The following is a 26,582-nucleotide window of genomic DNA, read 5'->3' as shown; positions in this document are numbered from 1 at the left end:
ACAATGTCATTAGAATAAATGTCTGCTTTTAGATACTGGGCCATAATTTTGCAAGCTGAACGGTACCAGATTGTTAAGCAGATTAAAGTTTCTGGTGGAGCCATTTCTGCAGTATGAAGCAAGAATAAAAGGAACATCTAAAACATTATTTTAATGAAATAAAGCCTATCACCCCAGATGGGACTTGAAACCACAAACCCTGGCTTAAGAGGCCAGTGCCGTATCCATTAGGCCACTGGGGCTTTGTAACTTCTTTGAGTGAAACTGATTTTTTCATTAGTATAATCATTAATTGTTGCGATATAGGAAAGTCGTTTATTTGTGTTCTTTGCTTTACAAATCCCAGCATGAAATGTGATTGTACTATCCAGACCTAATAGTGTGGACCCTCATGTTACATTGCAGCAAAACAGATTGATGCAACACTTTTACCAATAAAGAGGTAGTCTTTTGCATTCCATTTTGATGACTAACTAAAGTAATGTTTACAGTGCATATGAACCAAAGCAGCTGTGTGTACTGGTACTTAAAAACAGTCATGTTTGTGTTTTTTTTCTGCCTTCTTATCAGGATGTTCAGGAAGCAGATGATAATCATTAACTGATGACATTAGAAAAAAAATTACGTTTGCTCCAGGTGAGGCTTGAATTCACAATCTCAGAATTGTTCAACAGATACTGTCTTATAAGTACCGCGCACAGACCGATTGCGCCACAGGAGCACATGGACAAAGTACTTTATTTTTAGTTGAGTGATTTTAGCATCGAGTTGACTAAGTAAATTAACTTGGTTTATTAATTTTAAATTAGTTACTTTTTAAGTCCACTAAACTACTGCACCCAATACTAAAGTACCTAATAAAAGTAATATTCTAATCATAAGGTAATCAATTATATTGTGCATTTGTGTTATTGCCCAGTTTTATGTATCCATAGGTGTATATTGCAATGAATTCATGCCATTGTTGTACAGTTCAATATTATCCAAATTGTAAAATAATTCCTGTTTATTTATCTTAAATAATATTTGCTATAGATATATGTAACTTTAATGTTGCATATGGAAAATATACACTATAATATCAAAAAATGCAGTATCTTTAAATAAAAATAAGTTAAATCTCACTTGTGCTCTATATTTAAAGGTAAACATTGTTTTTTTGGTCTGAAGCACCTAAATTGTCAGTAAAGTCAGTGTCCAAAGAAATATAAAAGGCAGAAAATTACCCTTTTGATGACATGGATGAAAGGACTTCAAGAAACCCATCAGCAATTGCAATAGACATTGTTATTTTGTAGCCACTCTGATATTAAATTGCAATTAAAACTTAATAGGTATGTTTTGGTATATATGGATTTTCTGCAATACCATTAAGACAGTCACCTGCACTGAAAAAAAGCATAACTTCTAGAATGAGAATGAGCAACAAAGGAACATGCATCCTAGATGGGACTTGAAGCCACTGTCCCAGGTGATAGTAAACTTTTCAGAAAACTAATCCACAATGTCATTAGGATAAATGTCTGCTTTTAGATACTGGGCCATAATTTTGCAAGCTGAACAGTTCCGGATTGATAAGCAGATAAAAGTTTCTGGTGGAGCCATTTGTGCAGTATGAAGCAAGAATGAAAGGACATCTCCAAAATTATTTTAATGAAATAAAGCCTATCACCCCAGATGGGACTTGAACCCACAATCCCTGGCTTAGGATGCCAGTGCCTTATCCATTAGGCCACTGGGGCTTAGTAACATCTTTGAGTGAAACTGATTTTTTCATTAGTATAATCATTAATTGTTGCGATATAGGAAAGCCGTTTATTTGTGTTCTTTGCTTTACAAATCCCAGCATGAAATGTGATTGTACTATCCAGACCTAATAGTGTGGACCCTCATGTTACATTGCAGCAAAACAGATTGATGCAACTCTTTTACCAATAAAGAGGTAGTCTTTTGCATTCCATTTTGTTGACTAACTAAAGTAATGTTTACAGTGCATATGAACCAAAGCAGCTGTGTGTACTGGTACTTAAAAACAGTCATTTTTGTGTTTTTTTTCTGCCTTCATATCAGGATGTTCAGGAAGCAGACGATAATCATTAACTGATGACATTAGAAAAAAAATTACATTTGCTCCAGGTGAGGCTTGTACTCACAACCTCAGCATTGCTCAACAGATACTGCCTTATAAGTCCTGCGCACAGACTGATTGCGCCACAGGAGCACATGGTCAAAGTGCATTATTTTTAGTTGAGTGATTTTAGCATCGAGTGGACTAAGTAAATTAACTTGGTTTATTAATTTTAAATTAGTTACTTTTTAAATCCACTAAACTACTGCACCCAATACTAAAGTACCTAATAAAAGTAATATTCTAATCATAAGGTAATCAATTATATTGTGCATTTGTGTTATTGCCCAGTTTTATGTATCCATAGGTGTATATTGCAATGAATTCATGCCATTGTTGTACAGTTCAATATTATCAAAATTGTAAAATAATTCCTGTTTATTTATCTTAAATAATATTTGCTATAGATATATGTAACTTTAATGTTGCATAGGGAAAATATACACTATAATACCAAAAAATGCAGTATCTTTAAATAAAAATAAGTTAAATCTCACTTGTGCTCTATATTTAAAGGTAAACATTGTTTTTTTGGTCTGAAGCACCTAAATTGTCAGTAAAGTCAGTGTCCAAAGAAATATAAAAGGCAGAAAATTACCCTTTTGATGACATGGATGAAAGGACTTCAAGAAACCCATCAGCAATTGCAATAGAAATTGTTATTTTGTAGCCACTCTGATATTAAATTGCAATTAAAACTTAATAGGTATGTTTTGGTATATATGAATTTTCTGCAATACCATTAAGACAGTCACCTGAATTGAAAAAAAGCATAACTTCTAGAATGAGAATGAGCAACAAAGGAACATACATCCTAGATGGGACTTGAAGCCACTGTCCCAGGTGATAGTAAACTTTTCTGGAAACTATTCCACAATGTCATTAGAATAAATGTCTGCTTTTAGATACTGGGCCATAATTTTGCAAGCTGAACGGTACCAGATTGTTAAGCAGAATAAAGTTTCTGGTGGAGCCATTTCTGCAGTATGAAGCAAGAATAAAAGGAACATCTAAAACATTATTTTAATGAAATAAAGCCTATCACCCCAGATGGGACTTGAAAGCACAAACCCTGGCTTAGGAGGCCAGTGCCGTATCCATTAGGCCACTGGGGCTTTGTAACATCTTTGAGTGAAACTGATTTTTTCATTAGTATAATCATTAATTGTTGCGATATAGGAAAGTCGTTTATTTGTGTTCTTTGCTTTACAAATCCCAGCATGAAATGTGATTGTACTATCCAGACCTAATAGTGTGGACCCTCATGTTACATTGCAGCAAAACAGATTGATGCAACTCTTTTACCAATAAAGAGGTAGTCTATTGCATTCCATTTTGATGACTAACTAAAGTAATGTTTACAGTGCATATGAACCAAAGCAGCTGTGTGTACTGGTACTTAAAAACAGTCATGTTTGTGTTTTTTTTCTGCCTTCATATCAGGATGTTCAGGAAGCAGATGATAATCATTAACTGATGACATTAGAAAAAAAATTACATTTGCTCCAGGTGAGGCTTGAATTCACAATCTCAGAATTGTTCAACAGATACTGTCTTATAAGTACCGCGCACAGACCGATTGCGCCACAGGAGCACATAGACAAAGTACTTTATTTTTAGTTGAGTGATTTTAGCATCGAGTTGACTAAGTAAATTAACTTGGTTTATTAATTTTAAATTAGTTACTTTTTAAGTCCACTAAACTACTGCACCCAATACTAAAGTACCTAATAAAAGTAATATTCTAATCATAAGGTAATCAATTATATTGTGCATTTGTGTTATTGCCCAGTTTTATGTATCCATAGGTCTATATTGCAATGAATTCATGCCATTGTTGTACAGTTCAATATTATCCAAATTGTAAAATAATTCCTGTTTATTTATCTTAAATAATATTTGCTATAGATATATGTAACTTTAATGTTGCATATGGAAAATATACACTATAATATCAAAAAATGCAGTATCTTTAAATAAAAATAAGTTAAATCTCACTTGTGCTCTATATTTAAAGGTAAACATTGTTTTTTTGGTCTGAAGCACCTAAATTGTCAGTAAAGTCAGTGTCCAAAGAAATATAAAAGGCAGAAAATTACCCTTTTGATGACATGGATGAAAGGACTTCAAGAAACCCATCAGCAATTGCAATAGACATTGTTATTTTGTAGCCACTCTGATATTAAATTGCAATTAAAACTTAATAGGTATGTTTTGGTATATATGGATTTTCTGCAATACCATTAAGACAGTCACCTGCACTGAAAAAAAGCATAACTTCTAGAATGAGAATGAGCAACAAAGGAACATGCATCCTAGATGGGACTTGAAGCCACTGTCCCAGGTGATAGTAAACTTTTCAGAAAACTAATCCACAATGTCATTAGGATAAATGTCTGCTTTTAGATACTGGGCCATAATTTTGCAAGCTGAACAGTTCCGGATTGATAAGCAGATAAAAGTTTCTGGTGGAGCCATTTGTGCAGTATGAAGCAAGAATGAAAGGACATCTCCAAAATTATTTTAATGAAATAAAGCCTATCACCCCAGATGGGACTTGAACACACAATCCCTGGCTTAGGAGGCCAGTGCCTTATCCATTAGGCCACTGGGGCTTTGTAACATCTTTGAGTGAAACTGATTTTTTCATTAGTATAATCATTAATTGTTGCGATATAGGAAAGCCGTTTATTTGTGTTCTTTGCTTTACAAATCCCAGCATGAAATGTGATTGTACTATCCAGACCTAATAGTGTGGACCCTCATGTTACATTGCAGCAAAACAGATTGATGCAACTCTTTTACCAATAAAGAGGTAGTCTTTTGCATTCCATTTTGTTGACTAACTAAAATAATGTTTACAGTGCATATGAACCAAAGCAGCTGTGTGTACTGGTACTTAAAAACAGTCATTTTTGTGTTTTTTTTCTGCCTTTATATCAGGATGTTCAGGAAGCAGACGATAATCATTAACTGATGACATTAGAAAAAAAATTACATTTGCTCCAGGTGAGGCTTGTACTCACAACCTCAGCATTGCTCAACAGATACTGCCTTATAAGTCCTGCGCACAGACTGATTGCACCACAGGAGCACATGGTCAAAGTGCATTATTTTTAGTTGAGTGATTTTAGCATCGAGTTGACTAAGTAAATTAACTTGGTTTATTAATTTTAAATTAGTTACTTTTTAAATCCACTAAACTACTGCACCAAATACTAAAGTACCTAATAAAAGTAATATTCTAATCATAAGGTAATCAATTATATTGTGCATTTGTGTTATTGCCCAGTTTTATGTATCCATAGGTGTATATTGCAATGAATTCATGCCATTGTTGTACAGTTCAATATTATCAAAATTGTAAAATAATTCCTGTTTATTTATCTTAAATAATATTTGCTATAGATATATGTAACTTTAATGTTGCATAGGGAAAATATACACTATAATACCAAAAAATGCAGTATCTTTAAATAAAAATAAGTTAAATCTCACTTGTGCTCTATATTTAAAGGTAAACATTGTTTTTTTGGTCTGAAGCACCTAAATTGTCAGTAAAGTCAGTGTCCAAAGAAATATAAAAGGCAGAAAATTACCCTTTTGATGACATGGATGAAAGGACTTCAAGAAACCCATCAGCAATTGCAATAGAAATTGTTATTTTGTAGCCACTCTGATATTAAATTGCAATTAAAACTTAATAGGTATGTTTTGGTATATATGAATTTTCTGCAATACCATTAAGACAGTCACCTGAATTGAAAAAAAGCATAACTTCTAGAATGAGAATGAGCAACAAAGGAACATACATCCTAGATGGGACTTGAAGCCACTGTCCCAGGTGATAGTAAACTTTTCTGGAAACTATTCCACAATGTCATTAGAATAAATGTCTGCTTTTAGATACTGGGCCATAATTTTGCAAGCTGAACGGTACCAGATTGTTAAGCAGAATAAAGTTTCTGGTGGAGCCATTTCTGCAGTATGAAGCAAGAATAAAAGGAACATCTAAAACATTATTTTAATGAAATAAAGCCTATCACCCCAGATGGGACTTGAAAGCACAAACCCTGGCTTAGGAGGCCAGTGCCGTATCCATTAGGCCACTGGGGCTTTGTAACATCTTTGAGTGAAACTGATTTTTTCATTAGTATAATCATTAATTGTTGCGATATAGGAAAGTCGTTTATTTGTGTTCTTTGCTTTACAAATCCCAGCATGAAATGTGATTGTACTATCCAGACCTAATAGTGTGGACCCTCATGTTACATTGCAGCAAAACAGATTGATGCAACTCTTTTACCAATAAAGAGGTAGTCTATTGCATTCCATTTTGATGACTAACTAAAGTAATGTTTACAGTGCATATGAACCAAAGCAGCTGTGTGTACTGGTACTTAAAAACAGTCATGTTTGTGTTTTTTTTCTGCCTTCATATCAGGATGTTCAGGAAGCAGATGATAATCATTAACTGATGACATTAGAAAAAAAATTACATTTGCTCCAGGTGAGGCTTGAATTCACAATCTCAGAATTGTTCAACAGATACTGTCTTATAAGTACCGCGCACAGACCGATTGCGCCACAGGAGCACATAGACAAAGTACTTTATTTTTAGTTGAGTGATTTTAGCATCGAGTTGACTAAGTAAATTAACTTGGTTTATTAATTTTAAATTAGTTACTTTTTAAGTCCACTAAACTACTGCACCCAATACTAAAGTACCTAATAAAAGTAATATTCTAATCATAAGGTAATCAATTATATTGTGCATTTGTGTTATTGCCCAGTTTTATGTATCCATAGGTCTATATTGCAATGAATTCATGCCATTGTTGTACAGTTCAATATTATCCAAATTGTAAAATAATTCCTGTTTATTTATCTTAAATAATATTTGCTATAGATATATGTAACTTTAATGTTGCATATGGAAAATATACACTATAATATCAAAAAATGCAGTATCTTTAAATAAAAATAAGTTAAATCTCACTTGTGCTCTATATTTAAAGGTAAACATTGTTTTTTTGGTCTGAAGCACCTAAATTGTCAGTAAAGTCAGTGTCCAAAGAAATATAAAAGGCAGAAAATTACCCTTTTGATGACATGGATGAAAGGACTTCAAGAAACCCATCAGCAATTGCAATAGACATTGTTATTTTGTAGCCACTCTGATATTAAATTGCAATTAAAACTTAATAGGTATGTTTTGGTATATATGGATTTTCTGCAATACCATTAAGACAGTCACCTGCACTGAAAAAAAGCATAACTTCTAGAATGAGAATGAGCAACAAAGGAACATGCATCCTAGATGGGACTTGAAGCCACTGTCCCAGGTGATAGTAAACTTTTCAGAAAACTAATCCACAATGTCATTAGGATAAATGTCTGCTTTTAGATACTGGGCCATAATTTTGCAAGCTGAACAGTTCCGGATTGATAAGCAGATAAAAGTTTCTGGTGGAGCCATTTGTGCAGTATGAAGCAAGAATGAAAGGACATCTCCAAAATTATTTTAATGAAATAAAGCCTATCACCCCAGATGGGACTTGAACACACAATCCCTGGCTTAGGAGGCCAGTGCCTTATCCATTAGGCCACTGGGGCTTTGTAACATCTTTGAGTGAAACTGATTTTTTCATTAGTATAATCATTAATTGTTGCGATATAGGAAAGCCGTTTATTTGTGTTCTTTGCTTTACAAATCCCAGCATGAAATGTGATTGTACTATCCAGACCTAATAGTGTGGACCCTCATGTTACATTGCAGCAAAACAGATTGATGCAACTCTTTTACCAATAAAGAGGTAGTCTTTTGCATTCCATTTTGTTGACTAACTAAAATAATGTTTACAGTGCATATGAACCAAAGCAGCTGTGTGTACTGGTACTTAAAAACAGTCATTTTTGTGTTTTTTTTCTGCCTTTATATCAGGATGTTCAGGAAGCAGACGATAATCATTAACTGATGACATTAGAAAAAAAATTACATTTGCTCCAGGTGAGGCTTGTACTCACAACCTCAGCATTGCTCAACAGATACTGCCTTATAAGTCCTGTGCACAGACTGATTGCGCCACAGGAGCACATGGTCAAAGTGCATTATTTTTAGTTGAGTGATTTTAGCATCAAGTTGACTAAGTAAATTAACTTGGTTTATTAATTTTAAATTAGTTACTTTTTAAATCCACTAAACTACTGCACCAAATACTAAAGTACCTAATAAAAGTAATATTCTAATCATAAGGTAATCAATTATATTGTGCATTTGTGTTATTGCCCAGTTTTATGTATCCATAGGTGTATATTGCAATGAATTCATGCCATTGTTGTACAGTTCAATATTATCAAAATTGTAAAATAATTCCTGTTTATTTATCTTAAATAATATTTGCTATAGATATATGTAACTTTAATGTTGCATAGGGAAAATATACACTATAATACCAAAAAATGCAGTATCTTTAAATAAAAATAAGTTAAATCTCACTTGTGCTCTATATTTAAAGGTAAACATTGTTTTTTTGGTCTGAAGCACCTAAATTGTCAGTAAAGTCAGTGTCCAAAGAAATATAAAAGGCAGAAAATTACCCTTTTGATGACATGGATGAAAGGACTTCAAGAAACCCATCAGCAATTGCAATAGAAATTGTTATTTTGTAGCCACTCTGATATTAAATTGCAATTAAAACTTAATAGGTATGTTTTGGTATATATGAATTTTCTGCAATACCATTAAGACAGTCACCTGAATTGAAAAAAAGCATAACTTCTAGAATGAGAATGAGCAACAAAGGAACATACATCCTAGATAGGACTTGAAGCCACTGTCCCAGGTGATAGTAAACTTTTCTGGAAACTATTCCACAATGTCATTAGAATAAATGTCTGCTTTTAGATACTGGGCCATAATTTTGCAAGCTGAACGGTACCAGATTGTTAAGCAGAATAAAGTTTCTGGTGGAGCCATTTCTGCAGTATGAAGCAAGAATAAAAGGAACATCTAAAACATTATTTTAATGAAATAAAGCCTATCACCCCAGATGGGACTTGAAAGCACAAACCCTGGCTTAGGAGGCCAGTGCCGTATCCATTAGGCCACTGGGGCTTTGTAACATCTTTGAGTGAAACTGATTTTTTCATTAGTATAATCATTAATTGTTGCGATATAGGAAAGTCGTTTATTTGTGTTCTTTGCTTTACAAATCCCAGCATGAAATGTGATTGTACTATCCAGACCTAATAGTGTGGACCCTCATGTTACATTGCAGCAAAACAGATTGATGCAACTCTTTTACCAATAAAGAGGTAGTCTTTTGCATTCCATTTTGATGACTAACTAAAGTAATGTTTACAGTGCATATGAACCAAAGCAGCTGTGTGTACTGGTACTTAAAAACAGTCATGTTTGTGTTTTTTTTCTGCCTTCATATCAGGATGTTCAGGAAGCAGATGATAATCATTAACTGAAGACATTAGAAAAAAAATTACATTTGCTCCAGGTGAGGCTTGAATTCACAACCTCAGAATTGTTCAACAAATACTGTCTTATAAGTACCGCGCACAGACCGATTGCGCCATAGGAGCACATGGGCAAAGTATTTTATTTTTAGTTGAGTGATTTTAGCATCGAGTTGACTAAGTAAATTAACTTGGTTTATTAATTTTAAATTAGTTACTTTTTAAGTCCACTAAACTACTGCACCCAATACTAAAGTACCAAATAAAAGTAATATTCTAATCATAAGGTAATCAATTATATTGTGCATTTGTGTTATTGCCCAGTTTTATGTATCCATAGGTGTATATTGCAATGAATTCATGCCATTGTTGTACAGTTCAATATTATCAAAATTGTAAAATAATTCCTGTTTATTTATCTTAAATAATATTTGCTATAGATATATGTAACTTTAATGTTGCATAGGGAAAATATACACTATAATACCAAAAAATGCAGTATCTTTAAATAAAAATAAGTTAAATCTCACTTGTGTTCTATATTTAAAGGTAAACATTGTTTTTTTGGTCTGAAGCACCTAAATTGTCAGTAAAGTCAGTGTCCAAAGAAATATAAAAGGCAGAAAATTACCCTTTTGATGACATGGATGAAAGGACTTCAAGAAACCCATCAGCAATTGCAATAGAAATTGTTATTTTGTAGCCACTCTGATATTAAATTGCAATTAAAACTTAATAGGTATGTTTTGGTATATATGGATTTTCTGCAATACCATTAAGACAGTCACTTGAATTGAAAAAAAGCATAACTTCTAGAATGAGAATGAGCAACAAAGGAACATACATCCTAGATGGGACTTGAAGCCACTGTCCCAGGTGATAGTAAACTTTTCTGGAAACTATTCCACAATGTCATTAGAATAAATGTCTGCTTTTAGATACTGGGCCATAATTTTGCAAGCTGAACGGTACCAGATTGTTAAGCAGATTAAAGTTTCTGGTGGAGCCATTTCTGCAGTATGAAGCAAGAATAAAAGGAACATCTAAAACATTATTTTAATGAAATAAAGCCTATCACCCGAGATGGGACTTGAAAGCACAAACCCTGGCTTAGGAGGCCAGTGCCGTATCCATTAGGCCACTGGGGCTTTGTAACATCTTTGAGTGAAACTGATTTTTTCATTAGTATAATCATTAATTGTTGCGATATAGGAAAGTCATTTATTTGTGTTCTTTGCTTTACAAATCCCAGCATGAAATGTGATTTTACTATCCAGACCTAATAGTGTGGACCCTCATGTTACATTGCAGCAAAACAGATTGATGCAACTCTTTTACCAATAAAGAGGTAGTCTTTTGCATTCCATTTTGATGACTAACTAAAGTAATGTTTACAGTGCATATGAACCAAAGCAGCTGTGTGTACTGGTACTTAAAAACAGTCATGTTTGTGTTTTTTTTCTGCCTTCATATCAGGATGTTCAGGAAGCAGATGATAATCATTAACTGAAGACATTAGAAAAAAAATTACATTTGCTCCAGGTGAGGCTTGAATTCACAACCTCAGAATTGTTCAACAGATACTGTCTTATAAGTACCGCGCACAGACCGAATGCGCCACGGGAGCACATGGACAAAGTACTTAGTTTTTGTTGAGTGATTTTAGCATCGAGTTGACTAAGTAAATTAACTTGGTTTATTAATTTTAAATTAGTTACTTTTTAAGTCCACTAAACTACTGCACCCAATACTAAAGTACCTAATAAAAGTAATATTCTAATCATAAGGTAATCAATTATATTGTGCATTTGTGTTATTGCCCAGTTTTATGTATCCATAGGTCTATATTGCAATGAATTCATGCCATTGTTGTACAGTAAAATTGTAAAATAATTCCTGTTTATTTATCTTAAATAATATTTGGTATAGATATATGTAACTTTAATGTTGCATAGGGAAAATATACACTATAATACCAAAAAATGCAGTATCTTTAAATAAAAATAAGTTAAATCTCACTTGTGCTCTATATTTAAAGGCAAACATTGTTTTTTTGGTCTGAAGCACCTAAATTGTCAGTAAAGTCAGTGTCCAAAGAAATATAAAAGGCAGAAAATTACCCTTTTGATGACATGGATGAAAGGACTTCAAGAAACCCATCAGCAATTGCAATAGAAATTGTTATTTTGTAGCCACTCTGATATTAAATTGCAATTAAAACTTAATAGGTATGTTTTGGTATATATGGATTTTCTGCAATACCATTAAGACAGTCACCTGAATTGAAAAAAAGCATAACTTCTAGAATGAGAATGAGCAACAAAGGAACATGCATCCTAGATGGGACTTGAAGCCACTGTCCCAGGTGATAGTAAACTTTTCAGAAAACTAATCCACAATGTCATTAGGATAAATGTCTGCTTTTAGATACTGGGCCATAATTTTGCAAGCTGAACAGTTCCAGATTGATAAGCAGATAAAAGTTTCTGGTGGAGCCATTTGTGCAGTATGAAGCAAGAATGAAAGGAACATCTCCAAAATTATTTTAATGAAATAAAGCCTATCACCCCAGATGGGACTTGAACCCACAATCCCTGGCTTAGGAAGCCAGGCCCTTATCCATTAGGCCACTGGGGCTTAGTAACATCTTTGAGTGAAACTGATTTTTTCATTAGTATAATCATTAATTGTTGCGATATAGGAAAGCCGTTTATTTGTGTTCTTTGCTTTACAAATCCCAGCATGAAATGTGATTGTACTTTCCAGCCCTAATAGTGTGGACCCTCATGTTACATTGCAGCAAAACAGATTGATGCAACTCTTTTACCAATAAAGAGGTAGTCTTTTGCATTACATTTTGTTGACTAACTAAAGTAATTTTTACAGTGCATATGAACCAAAGCAGCTGTGTGTACTGGTACCTTAAAAACAGTCATGTTTGTGTTTTTTTTCTGCCTTCATATCAGGATGTTCAGGAAGCAAATGATAATCATTAACTGAAGACATTAGAAAAAAAATTACATTTGCTCCAGATGAGGCTTGAATTCACAACCTCAGGATTGCTCAACAGATACTGTCTTATAAGTCCTGCGCACAGACCGATTGTGCCACAGGAGCACATGTACAAAGCGCTTTATTTTTAGTTGAGTGATTTTAGCATCGAGTTGACTAAGTAAATTAACTTGGTTTATTAATTTTAAATTAGTTACTTTTTAAATCCACTAAACTACTGCACCCAATACTAAAGTACCTAATAAAAGTAATATTCTAATCATAAGGTAATCAATTATATTGTGCATTTGTGTTATTGCCCAGTTTTATGTATCCATAGGTGTATATTGCAATGAATTCATGCCATTGTTGTACAGTTCAATATTATCAAAATTGTAAAATAATTCCTGTTTATTTATCTTAAATAATATTTGGTATAGATATATGTAACTTTAATGTTGCATAGGGAAAATATACACTATATTACCAAAAATGCAGTATCTTTAAATAAAAATAAGTTAAATCTCACTTGTGCTCTATATTTAAAGGTAAACATTGTTTTTTTGGTCTGTAGCACCTAAATTGTCAGTAAAGTCAGTGTCCAAAGAAATATAAAAAGCAGAAAATTACCCTTTTGATGACAAGGATGAAAGGACTTCAAGAAACCCATCAGCAATTGCAATAGACATTGTTATTTTGTAGCCACTCTGATATTAAATTGCAATTAAAACTTAATAGGTATGTTTTGGTACATATGGATTTTCTGCAATACCATTAAGACATTCACCTGCATTGAAAAAAAGCATAACTTCTAGAATGAGTATGAGCAACAAAGGAACATCCATCCTAGATGGGACTTGAAGCCACTGTCCCAGGTGATAGTAAACTTTTCAGGAAACTAATCCACAATGTCATTAGGATAAATGTCTGCTTTTAGATACTGGGCCATAATTTTGCAAGCTGAACAGTTCCAGATAGTTAAGCAGATTAAAGTTTCTGGTGGAGCCATTTGTGCAGTATGAAGCAAGAATGAAAGGAACATCTCCAATATTATTTTAATGAAATAAAGCCTATCACCCCAGATGGGACTTGAACCCACAATCCATTAGGCCACTGGGGCTTAGTAACATCTTTGAGTGAAACTGATTTTTTCATTAGTATAATCATTAATTGTTGCGATATAGGAAAGCCGTTTATTTGTGTTCTTTGCTTTACAAATCCCAGCATGAAATGTGATTGTACTATCCAGACCTAATAGTGTGGACCCTCATGTTACATTGCAGCAAAACAGATTGATGCAACTCTTTTACCAATAAACAGGTAGTCTTTTGCATTCCATTTTGTTGACTAACTAAAGTAATGTTTACAGTGCATATGAACCAAAGCAGCTGTGTGTACTGGTACTTAAAAACAGTCATGTTTGTGTTTTTTTTCTGCCTTCATATCAGGATGTTCAGGAAGCAGATGATAATCATTAACTGATGACATTAGAAAAAAAATTACATTTGCTCCAGGTGAGGCTTGAACTCACAACCTCAGCATTGCTCAACAGATACTGCCTTATAAGCCCTGCGCACAGACCGATTGCGCCACGGGAGCACATGGTCAAAGCGCATTATTTTTAGTTGAGTGATTTTAGCATCGAGTTGACTAAGTAAATTAACTTGGTTTATTAATTTTAAATTAGTTACTTTTTAAATCCACTAAACTACTGCACCCAATACTAAAGTACCTAATAAAAGTAATATTCTAATCATAAGGTAATCAATTATATTGTGCATTTGTGTTATTGCCCAGTTTTATGTATCCATAGGTGTATATTGCAATGAATTCATGCCATTGTTGTACAGTTCAATATTATCAAAATTGTAAAATAATTCCTGTTTATTTATCTTAAATAATATTTGGTATAGATATATGTAACTTTAATGTTGCATAGGGAAAATATACACTATATTACCAAAAATGCAGTATCTTTAAATAAAAATAAGTTAAATCTCACTTGTGCTCTATATTTAAAGGTAAACATTGTTTTTTTGGTCTGTAGCACCTAAATTGTCAGTAAAGTCAGTGTCCAAAGAAATATAAAAAGCAGAAAATTACCCTTTTGATGACAAGGATGAAAGGACTTCAAGAAACCCATCAGCAATTGCAATAGACATTGTTATTTTTAGCCACTCTGATATTAAATTGCAATTAAAACTTAATAGGTATGTTTTGGTACATATGGATTTTCTGCAATACCATTAAGACAGTCACTTGAATTGAAAAAAAGCATAACTTCTAGAATGAGAATGAGCAACAAAGGAACATACATCCTAGATGGGACTTGAAGCCACTGTCCCAGGTGATAGTAAACTTTTCTGGAAACTATTCCACAATGTCATTAGAATAAATGTCTGCTTTTAGATACTGGGCCATAATTTTGCAAGCTGAACGGTACCAGATTGTTAAGCAGATTAAAGTTTCTGGTGGAGCCATTTCTGCAGTATGAAGCAAGAATAAAAGGAACATCTAAAACATTATTTTAATGAAATAAAGCCTATCACCCGAGATGGGACTTGAAAGCACAAACCCTGGCTTAGGAGGCCAGTGCCGTATCCATTAGGCCACTGGGGCTTTGTAACATCTTTGAGTGAAACTGATTTTTTCATTAGTATAATCATTAATTGTTGCGATATAGGAAAGTCATTTATTTGTGTTCTTTGCTTTACAAATCCCAGCATGAAATGTGATTTTACTATCCAGACCTAATAGTGTGGACCCTCATGTTACATTGCAGCAAAACAGATTGATGCAACTCTTTTACCAATAAAGAGGTAGTCTTTTGCATTCCATTTTGATGACTAACTAAAGTAATGTTTACAGTGCATATGAACCAAAGCAGCTGTGTGTACTGGTACTTAAAAACAGTCATGTTTGTGTTTTTTTTCTGCCTTCATATCAGGATGTTCAGGAAGCAGATGATAATCATTAACTGAAGACATTAGAAAAAAAATTACATTTGCTCCAGGTGAGGCTTGAATTCACAACCTCAGAATTGTTCAACAGATACTGTCTTATAAGTACCGCGCACAGACCGAATGCGCCACGGGAGCACATGGACAAAGTACTTAGTTTTTGTTGAGTGATTTTAGCATCGAGTTGACTAAGTAAATTAACTTGGTTTATTAATTTTAAATTAGTTACTTTTTAAGTCCACTAAACTACTGCACCCAATACTAAAGTACCTAATAAAAGTAATATTCTAATCATAAGGTAATCAATTATATTGTGCATTTGTGTTATTGCCCAGTTTTATGTATCCATAGGTCTATATTGCAATGAATTCATGCCATTGTTGTACAGTAAAATTGTAAAATAATTCCTGTTTATTTATCTTAAATAATATTTGGTATAGATATATGTAACTTTAATGTTGCATAGGGAAAATATACACTATAATACCAAAAAATGCAGTATCTTTAAATAAAAATAAGTTAAATCTCACTTGTGCTCTATATTTAAAGGCAAACATTGTTTTTTTGGTCTGAAGCACCTAAATTGTCAGTAAAGTCAGTGTCCAAAGAAATATAAAAGGCAGAAAATTACCCTTTTGATGACATGGATGAAAGGACTTCAAGAAACCCATCAGCAATTGCAATAGAAATTGTTATTTTGTAGCCACTCTGATATTAAATTGCAATTAAAACTTAATAGGTATGTTTTGGTATATATGGATTTTCTGCAATACCATTAAGACAGTCACCTGAATTGAAAAAAAGCATAACTTCTAGAATGAGAATGAGCAACAAAGGAACATGCATCCTAGATGGGACTTGAAGCCACTGTCCCAGGTGATAGTAAACTTTTCAGAAAACTAATCCACAATGTCATTAGGATAAATGTCTGCTTTTAGATACTGGGCCATAATTTTGCAAGCTGAACAGTTCCAGATTGATAAGCAGATAAAAGTTTCTGGTGGAGCCATTTGTGCAGTATGAAGCAAGAATGAAAGGAACATCTCCAAAATTATTTTAATGAAATAAAGCCTATCACCCCAGATGGGACTTGAACCCACAATCCCTGGCTTAGGAAGCCAGGCCCTTATCCATTAGGCCACTGGGGCTTAGTAACATCTTTGAGTGAAACTGATTTTTTCATTAGTATAATCATTAATTGTTGCGATATAGGAAAGCCGTTTATTTGTGTTCTTTGCTTTACAAATCCCAGCATGAAATGTGATTGTACTTTCCAGCCCTAATAGTGTGGACCCTCATGTTACATTGCAGCAAAACAGATTGATGCAACTCTTTTACCAATAAAGAGGTAGTCTTTTGCATTACATTTTGTTGACTAACTAAAGTAATTTTTACAGTGCATATGAACCAAAGCAGCTGTGTGTACTGGTACCTTAAAAACAGTCATGTTTGTGTTTTTTTTCTGCCTTCATATCAGGATGTTCAGGAAGCAAATGATAATCATTAACTGAAGACATTAGAAAAAAAATTACATTTGCTCCAGATGAGGCTTGAATTCACAACCTCAGGATTGCTCAACAGATACTGTCTTATAAGTCCTGCGCACAGACCGATTGTGCCACAGGAGCACATGTACAAAGCGCTTTATTTTTAGTTGAGTGATTTTAGCATCGAGTTGACTAAGTAAATTAACTTGGTTTATTAATTTTAAATTAGTTACTTTTTAAATCCACTAAACTACTGCACCCAATACTAAAGTACCTAATAAAAGTAATATTCTAATCATAAGGTAATCAATTATATTGTGCATTTGTGTTATTGCCCAGTTTTATGTATCCATAGGTGTATATTGCAATGAATTCATGCCATTGTTGTACAGTTCAATATTATCAAAATTGTAAAATAATTCCTGTTTATTTATCTTAAATAATATTTGGTATAGATATATGTAACTTTAATGTTGCATAGGGAAAATATACACTATATTACCAAAAATGCAGTATCTTTAAATAAAAATAAGTTAAATCTCACTTGTGCTCTATATTTAAAGGTAAACATTGTTTTTTTGGTCTGTAGCACCTAAATTGTCAGTAAAGTCAGTGTCCAAAGAAATATAAAAAGCAGAAAATTACCCTTTTGATGACAAGGATGAAAGGACTTCAAGAAACCCATCAGCAATTGCAATAGACATTGTTATTTTGTAGCCACTCTGATATTAAATTGCAATTAAAACTTAATAGGTATGTTTTGGTACATATGGATTTTCTGCAATACCATTAAGACATTCACCTGCATTGAAAAAAAGCATAACTTCTAGAATGAGTATGAGCAACAAAGGAACATCCATCCTAGATGGGACTTGAAGCCACTGTCCCAGGTGATAGTAAACTTTTCAGGAAACTAATCCACAATGTCATTAGGATAAATGTCTGCTTTTAGATACTGGGCCATAATTTTGCAAGCTGAACAGTTCCAGATAGTTAAGCAGATTAAAGTTTCTGGTGGAGCCATTTGTGCAGTATGAAGCAAGAATGAAAGGAACATCTCCAATATTATTTTAATGAAATAAAGCCTATCACCCGAGATGGGACTTGAAAGCACAAACCCTGGCTTAGGAGGCCAGTGCCGTATCCATTAGGCCACTGGGGCTTTGTAACATCTTTGAGTGAAACTGATTTTTTCATTAGTATAATCATTAATTGTTGCGATATAGGAAAGTCATTTATTTGTGTTCTTTGCTTTACAAATCCCAGCATGAAATGTGATTTTACTATCCAGACCTAATAGTGTGGACCCTCATGTTACATTGCAGCAAAACAGATTGATGCAACTCTTTTACCAATAAAGAGGTAGTCTTTTGCATTCCATTTTGATGACTAACTAAAGTAATGTTTACAGTGCATATGAACCAAAGCAGCTGTGTGTACTGGTACTTAAAAACAGTCATGTTTGTGTTTTTTTTCTGCCTTCATATCAGGATGTTCAGGAAGCAGATGATAATCATTAACTGAAGACATTAGAAAAAAAATTACATTTGCTCCAGGTGAGGCTTGAATTCACAACCTCAGAATTGTTCAACAGATACTGTCTTATAAGTACCACGCACAGACCGAATGCGCCACGGGAGCACATGGACAAAGTACTTAGTTTTTGTTGAGTGATTTTAGCATCGAGTTGACTAAGTAAATTAACTTGGTTTATTAATTTTAAATTAGTTACTTTTTAAGTCCACTAAACTACTGCACCCAATACTAAAGTACCTAATAAAAGTAATATTCTAATCATAAGGTAATCAATTATATTGTGCATTTGTGTTATTGCCCAGTTTTATGTATCCATAGGTGTATATTGCAATGAATTCATGCCATTGTTGTACAGTAAAATTGTAAAATAATTCCTGTTTATTTATCTTAAATAATATTTGGTATAGATATATGTAACTTTAATGTTGCATAGGGAAAATATACACTATAATACCAAAAAATGCAGTATCTTTAAATAAAAATAAGTTAAATCTCACTTGTGCTCTATATTTAAAGGCAAACATTGTTTTTTTGGTCTGAAGCACCTAAATTGTCAGTAAAGTCAGTGTCCAAAGAAATATAAAAGGCAGAAAATTACCCTTTTGATGACATGGATGAAAGGACTTCAAGAAACCCATCAGCAATTGCAATAGAAATTGTTATTTTGTAGCCACTCTGATATTAAATTGCAATTAAAACTTAATAGGTATGTTTTGGTATATATGGATTTTCTGCAATACCATTAAGACAGTCACCTGAATTGAAAAAAAGCATAACTTCTAGAATGAGAATGAGCAACAAAGGAACATGCATCCTAGATGGGACTTGAAGCCACTGTCCCAGGTGATAGTAAACTTTTCAGAAAACTAATCCACAATGTCATTAGGATAAATGTCTGCTTTTAGATACTGGGCCATAATTTTGCAAGCTGAACAGTTCCAGATTGATAAGCAGATAAAAGTTTCTGGTGGAGCCATTTGTGCAGTATGAAGCAAGAATGAAAGGAACATCTCCAAAATTATTTTAATGAAATAAAGCCTATCACCCCAGATGGGACTTGAACCCACAATCCCTGGCTTAGGAAGCCAGGCCCTTATCCATTAGGCCACTGGGGCTTAGTAACATCTTTGAGTGAAACTGATTTTTTCATTAGTATAATCATTAATTGTTGCGATATAGGAAAGCCGTTTATTTGTGTTCTTTGCTTTACAAATCCCAGCATGAAATGTGATTGTACTTTCCAGCCCTAATAGTGTGGACCCTCATGTTACATTGCAGCAAAACAGATTGATGCAACTCTTTTACCAATAAAGAGGTAGTCTTTTGCATTACATTTTGTTGACTAACTAAAGTAATTTTTACAGTGCATATGAACCAAAGCAGCTGTGTGTACTGGTACCTTAAAAACAGTCATGTTTGTGTTTTTTTTCTGCCTTCATATCAGGATGTTCAGGAAGCAGATGATAATCATTAACTGATGACATTAGAAAAAAAATTACATTTGCTCCAGGTGAGGCTTGAACTCACAACCTCAGCATTGCTCAACAGATACTGCCTTATAAGCCCTGCGCACAGACCGATTGCGCCACGGGAGCACATGGTCAAAGCGCATTATTTTTAGTTGAGTGATTTTAGCATCGAGTTGACTAAGTAAATTAACTTGGTTTATTAATTTTAAATTAGTTACTTTTTAAATCCACTAAACTACTGCACCCAATACTAAAGTACCTAATAAAAGTAATATTCTAATCATAAGGTAATCAATTATATTGTGCATTTGTGTTATTGCCCAGTTTTATGTATCCATAGGTGTATATTGCAATGAATTCATGCCATTGTTGTACAGTTCAATATTATCAAAATTGTAAAATAATTCCTGTTTATTTATCTTAAATAATATTTGGTATAGATATATGTAACTTTAATGTTGCATAGGGAAAATATACACTATATTACCAAAAATGCAGTATCTTTAAATAAAAATAAGTTAAATCTCACTTGTGCTCTATATTTAAAGGTAAACATTGTTTTTTTGGTCTGTAGCACCTAAATTGTCAGTAAAGTCAGTGTCCAAAGAAATATAAAAAGCAGAAAATTACCCTTTTGATGACAAGGATGAAAGGACTTCAAGAAACCCATCAGCAATTGCAATAGACATTGTTATTTTTAGCCACTCTGATATTAAATTGCAATTAAAACTTAATAGGTATGTTTTGGTACATATGGATTTTCTGTAATACCATTAAGACAGTCACCTGCATTGAAAAAAAGCATAACTTCTAGAATGAGTATGAGCAACAAAGGAACATGCATCCTAGATGGGACTTGAAGCCACTGTCCCAGGTGATATTAAACTTTTCAGGAAACTAATCCACAATGTCATTAGGATAAATGTCTGCTTTTAGATACTGGGCCATAATTTTGCAAGCTGAACAGTTCCAGATAGTTAAGCAGATTAAAGTTTCTGGTGGAGCCATTTGTGCAGTATGAAGCAAGAATGAAAGGAACATCTCCAATATTATTTTAATGAAATAAAGCCTATCACCCCAGATGGGACTTGAACCCACAATCCATTAGGCCACTGGGGCTTAGTAACATCTTTGAGTGAAACTGATTTTTTCATTAGTATAATCATTAATTGTTGCGATATAGGAAAGCCGTTTATTTGTGTTCTTTGCTTTACAAATCCCAGCATGAAATGTGATTGTACTATCCAGACCTAATAGTGTGGACCCTCATGTTACATTGCAGCAAAACAGATTGATGCAACTCTTTTACCAAGAAAGATGTAGTCTTTTGCATTCAATTTTGTTGACTAACTAAAGTAATTTTTACAGTGCATATGAACCAAAGCAGCTGTTTGTACTGGTACTTAAAAACAGTCATGTTTGTGTTTTTTTTCTGCCTTCATATCAGGATGTTTAGGAAGCAGATGATAATCATTAACTGATGACATTAGAAAAAAAATTACATTTGCTTCAGGTGAGGCTTGAATTCACAACCTCAGGATTTCTCAACAGATACTGTCTTATAAGTACCGCGCACATACCGATTGCGCCACAGGAGCACATGGTCAAAGTGCATTATTTTTAGTTGAGTGATTTTAGCATCGAGTTGACTAAGAAAATTAACTTGGTTTATTAATTTAAATTAGTTACTTTTTAAATCCACTAAACTACTGCACCCAATACTAAAGTACCTAATAAAAGTAATATTCTAATCATAAGGTAATCAATTATATTGTGCATTTGTGTTATTGCCCAGTTTTATGTATCCATAGGTGTATATTACAATGAATTAATGCCACTGTTGTACAGTACAATATTATCAAAATTGTAAAATAATTCCTGTTTATTTATCTTAAATAATATTTGGTATAGATATATGTAACTTTAATGTTGCATATGGAAAATATACACTATAATACCAAAAAATGCAGTATCTTTAAATAAAAATAAGTTAAATCTCACTTGTGCTCTATATTTAAAGGTAAACATTGTTTTTTTGGTCTGAAGCACCTAAATTGTCAGTAAAGTCAGTGTCCAAAGAAATATAAAAGGCAGAAAATTACCCTTTTGATGACATGGATGAAAGGACTTCAAGAAACCCATCAGCAATTGCAATAGAAATTGTTATTTTGTAGCCACTCTGATATTAAATTGCAATTAAAACTTAATAGGTATGTTTTGGTATATATGGATTTTCTGCAATACCATTAAGACAGTCACCTGAATTGAAAAAAAGCATAACTTCTAGAATGAGAATGAGCAACAAAGGAACATGCATCCTAGATGGGACTTGAAGCCACTGTCCCAGGTGATAGTAAACTTTTCAGAAAACTAATCCACAATGTCATTAGGATAAATGTCTGCTTTTAGATACTGGGCCATAATTTTGCAAGCTGAACAGTTCCGGATTGATAAGCTGATAAAAGTTTCTGGTGGAGCCATTTGTGCAGTATGAAGCAAGAATGAATGGAACATCTCCAAAATTATTTTAATGAAATAAAGCCTATCACCCCAGATGGGACTTGAACCCACAATCCATGGGGCTTAGGAGGCCAGTGCCTTATCCATTAGGCCACTGGGGCTTAGTAACATCTTTGAGTGAAACTGATTTTTTCATTAGTATAATCATTAATTGTTGCGATATAGGAAAGCCGTTTATTTGTGTTCTTTGCTTTACAAATCCCAGCATGAAATGTGATTGTACTATCCAGACCTAATAGTGTGGACCCTCATGTTACATTGCAGCAAAACCGATTGATGCAACTCTTTTACCAATAAAGAGGTAGTCTTTTGCATTCCATTTTGTTGACTAACTAAAGTAATGTTTACAGTGCATATGAACCAAAGCAGCTGTGTGTACTGGTACTTAAAAACAATCATGTTTGTGTTTTTTTTCTGCCTTCATATCAGGATTTTCAGGGAGCAGATGATAATCATTAACTGATGACATTAGAAAAAAATTACATTTGCTCCAGGTGAGGCTTGAACTCACAACCTCAGCATTGCTCAACAGATACTGTATTATAAGTCCTGCGCACAGACCGATTGTGCCACAGGAGCACATGGTCAAAGCGCATTATTTTTAGTTGAGTGATTTTAGCATCGAGTTGACTAAGTAAATTAACTTGGTTTATTAATTTTAAATTAGTTACTTTTTAAATCCACTAAACTACTGCACCCAATACTAAAGTACCTAATAAAAGTAATATTCTAATCATAAGGTGATCAATTATATTGTGCATTTGTGTTATTGCCCAGTTTTATGTATCCATAGGTGTATATTGCAATGAATTCATGCCATTGTTGTACAGTTCAATATTATCAAAATTGTAAAATAATTCCTGTTTATTTATCTTAACTAATATTTGGTATAGATATATGTAACTTTAATGTTGCATATGGAAAATATACACTATATTACCAAAAATGCAGTATCTTTAAATAAAAATAAGTTAAATCTCACTTGTGCTCTATATTTAAAGGTAAACATTGTTTTTTTGGTCTGAAGCACCTAAATTGTCAGTAAAGTCAGTGTCCAAAGAAATATAAAAAGCAGAAAATTACCCTTTTGATGACAAGGATGAAAGGACTTCAAGAATCCCATCAGCAATTCCAATAGACATTGTTATTTTGTAGCCACTCTGATATTAAATTGCAATTAAAACTTAATAGGTATGTTTTGGTACATATGGATTTTCTGCAATACCATTAAGACAGACACCTGCATTGAAAAAAAGCATAACTTCTAGAATGAGTATGAGCAACAAAGGAACATGCATCCTAGATGGGACTTGAAGCCACTGTCCCAGGTGATAGTAAACTTTTCAGGAAACTAATCCACAATGTCATTAGGATAAATGTCTGCTTTTAGATACTGGGCCATAATTTTGCAAGCTGAACAGTTCCAGATTGTTAAGCAGATTAAAGTTTCTGGTGGAGCCATTTGTGCAGTATGAAGCAAGAATGAAAGGAACATCTCCAATATTATTTTAATGAAATAAAGCCTATCACCCCAGATGGGACTTGAACCCACAATCCATTAGGCCACTGGGGCTTAGTAACATCTTTGAGTGAAACTGATTTTTTCATTAGTATAATCATTAATTGTTGCGATATAGGAAAGCCGTTTATTTGTGTTCTTTGCTTTACAAATCCCAGCATGAAATGTGATGGTACTATCCAGACCTAATAGTGTGGACCCTCATGTTACATTGCAGCAAAACAGATTGATGCAACTCTTTTACCAAGAAAGATGTAGTCTTTTGCATTCCATTTTGTTGACTAACTAAAGTAATTTTTACAGTGCATATGAACCAAAGCAGCTGTGTGTACTGGTACTTAAAAACAGTCATGTTTGTGTTTTTTTTCTGCCTTCATATCAGGATGTTCAGGAAGCAGATGATAATCATTTACTGATGACATTAGAAAAAAAATTACATTTGCTCCAGGTGAGGCTTGAATTCACAACCTCAGGATTTCTCAACAGATACTGTCTTATGATTACCGCGCACATACCGATTGTGGCACAGGAGCACATGGACAAAGCGCTTTATTTTTAGTTGAGTGATTTTAGCATCGAGTTGACTAAGAAAATTAACTTGGTTTATTAATTTAAAATTAGTTACTTTTTAAATCCACTAAACTACTGCACCCAATACTAAAGTACCTAATAAAAGTAATATTCTAATCATAAGGTAATCAATTATATTGTGCATTTGTGTTATTGCCCAGTTTTATGTATCCATAGGTGTATATTGCAATGAATTCATGCCATTGTTGTACAGTTCAATATTATCAAAATTGTAAAATAATTCCTGTTTATTTATCTTAAATAATATTTGCTATAGATATATGTAACTTTAATGTTGCATAGGGAAAATATACACTATAATACCAAAAAATGCAGTATCTTTAAATAAAAATAAGTTAAATCTCACTTGTGCTCTATATTTAAAGGTAAACATTGTTTTTTTGGTCTGAAGCACCTAAATTGTCAGTAAAGTCAGTGTCCAAAGAAATATAAAAGGCAGAAAATTTCACTTTTGATGACATGGATGAAAGGACTTCAAGAAACCCATCAGCAATTGCAATAGAAATTGTTATTTTGTAGCCACTCTGATATTAAATTGCAATTAAAACTTGATAGGTATGTTTTGGTATATATGGATTTTCTGCAATACCATTAAGACAGTCACCTGAATTGAAAAAAAGCATAACTTCTAGAATGAGAATGAGCAACAAAGGAACATGCATCCTAGATGGGACTTGAAGCCACTGTCCCAGGTGATAGTAAACTTTTCAGAAAACTAATCGACAATGTCATTAGGATAAATGTCTGCTTTTAGATACTGGGCCATAATTTTGCAAGCTGAACAGTTCCGGATTGATAAGCAGATAAAAGTTTCTGGTGGAACCATTTGTGCAGTATGAAGCAAGAATGAAAGGAACATCTCCAAAATTATTTTAATGAAATAAAGCCTATCACCCCAGATGGGACTTGAACCCACAATCCCTGGCTTAGGAGGCCAGTGCCTTATCCATTAGGCCAATGGGGCTTAGTAACATATTTGAGTGAAACTGATTTTTTCATTAGTATAATCATTAATTGTTGCGATATAGGAAAGCCGTTTATTTGTGTTCTTTGCTTTACAAATCCCAGCATGAAATGTGATTGTACTATCCAGACCTAATAGTGTGGACCCTCATGTTACATTGCAGCAAAACAGATTGATGCAACTCTTTTACCAATAAAGAGGTAGTCTTTTGCATTCCATTTTGATGACTAACTAAAGTAATGTTTACAGTGCATATGAACCAAAGCAGCTGTGTGTACTGGTACTTAAAAACAGTCATATTTGTGTTTTTTTTCTGCCTTCATATCAGGATGTTCAGGAAGCAGATGATAATCATTTACTGATGACATTAGAAAAAAAATTACATTTGCTCCAGGTGAGGCTTGAATTCACAACCTCAGGATTTCTCAACAGATACTGTCTTATAAGTACCGCGCACATACCGAATGTGGCACAGGAACACATGGACAAAGCGCTTTATTTTTAGTTGAGTGATTTTAGCATCGAGTTGACTAAGAAAATTAACATGGTTTATTAATTTAAAATTAGTTACTTTTTAAATCCACTAAACTACTGCACCCAATACTAAAGTACCTAATAAAAGTAATATTCTAATCATAAGGTAATCAATTATATTGTGCATTTGTGTTATTGCCCAATTTTATGTATCCATAGGTGTATATTGCAATGAATTCATGCCATTGTTGTACAGTTCAATATTATCCAAATTGTAAAATAATTCCTGTTTATTTATCTTAAATAATATTTGCTATAGATATATGTAACTTTAATGTTGCATATGGAAAATATACACTATAATATCAAAAAATGCAGTATCTTTAAATAAAAATAAGTTAAATCTCACTTGTGCTCTATATTTAAAGGTAAACATTGTTTTTTTGGTCTGAAGCACCTAAATTGTCAGTAAA

The 26,582-nt window shown here is 33.3% G+C and overlaps 4 non-coding genes across 4 annotated transcripts; all 4 read right to left on the bottom strand.

Annotated features, from left to right (window-relative positions):
- Positions 1-1,669: 1,669 nt before the first annotated feature.
- Positions 1,670-1,742, bottom strand: TRNAR-CCU (transfer RNA arginine (anticodon CCU)). Its single transcript has one exon. It is a non-coding gene; the product is annotated as a tRNA-Arg (tRNA).
- A 2,928-nt stretch (positions 1,743-4,670) lies between these two features.
- TRNAR-CCU (transfer RNA arginine (anticodon CCU)) lies at positions 4,671-4,743 on the bottom strand. The gene has a single exon. It is a non-coding gene; the product is annotated as a tRNA-Arg (tRNA).
- A 2,928-nt stretch (positions 4,744-7,671) lies between these two features.
- Positions 7,672-7,744, bottom strand: TRNAR-CCU (transfer RNA arginine (anticodon CCU)). Its single transcript has one exon. It is a non-coding gene; the product is annotated as a tRNA-Arg (tRNA).
- A 17,818-nt stretch (positions 7,745-25,562) lies between these two features.
- TRNAR-CCU (transfer RNA arginine (anticodon CCU)) lies at positions 25,563-25,635 on the bottom strand. Its single transcript has one exon. It is a non-coding gene; the product is annotated as a tRNA-Arg (tRNA).
- Between the last annotated feature and the right edge of the window lie 947 nt (positions 25,636-26,582).

Source organism: Taudactylus pleione, unplaced genomic scaffold (assembly GCF_031769625.1).
Source record: "Taudactylus pleione unplaced genomic scaffold, aTauple2 ptg000473l, whole genome shotgun sequence".
Classification (NCBI taxonomy): domain Eukaryota; kingdom Metazoa; phylum Chordata; class Amphibia; order Anura; family Myobatrachidae; genus Taudactylus; species Taudactylus pleione.
Note: the sequence above shows the minus strand (reverse complement) of the source record. Positions and strands in the feature narration are given on the sequence as shown.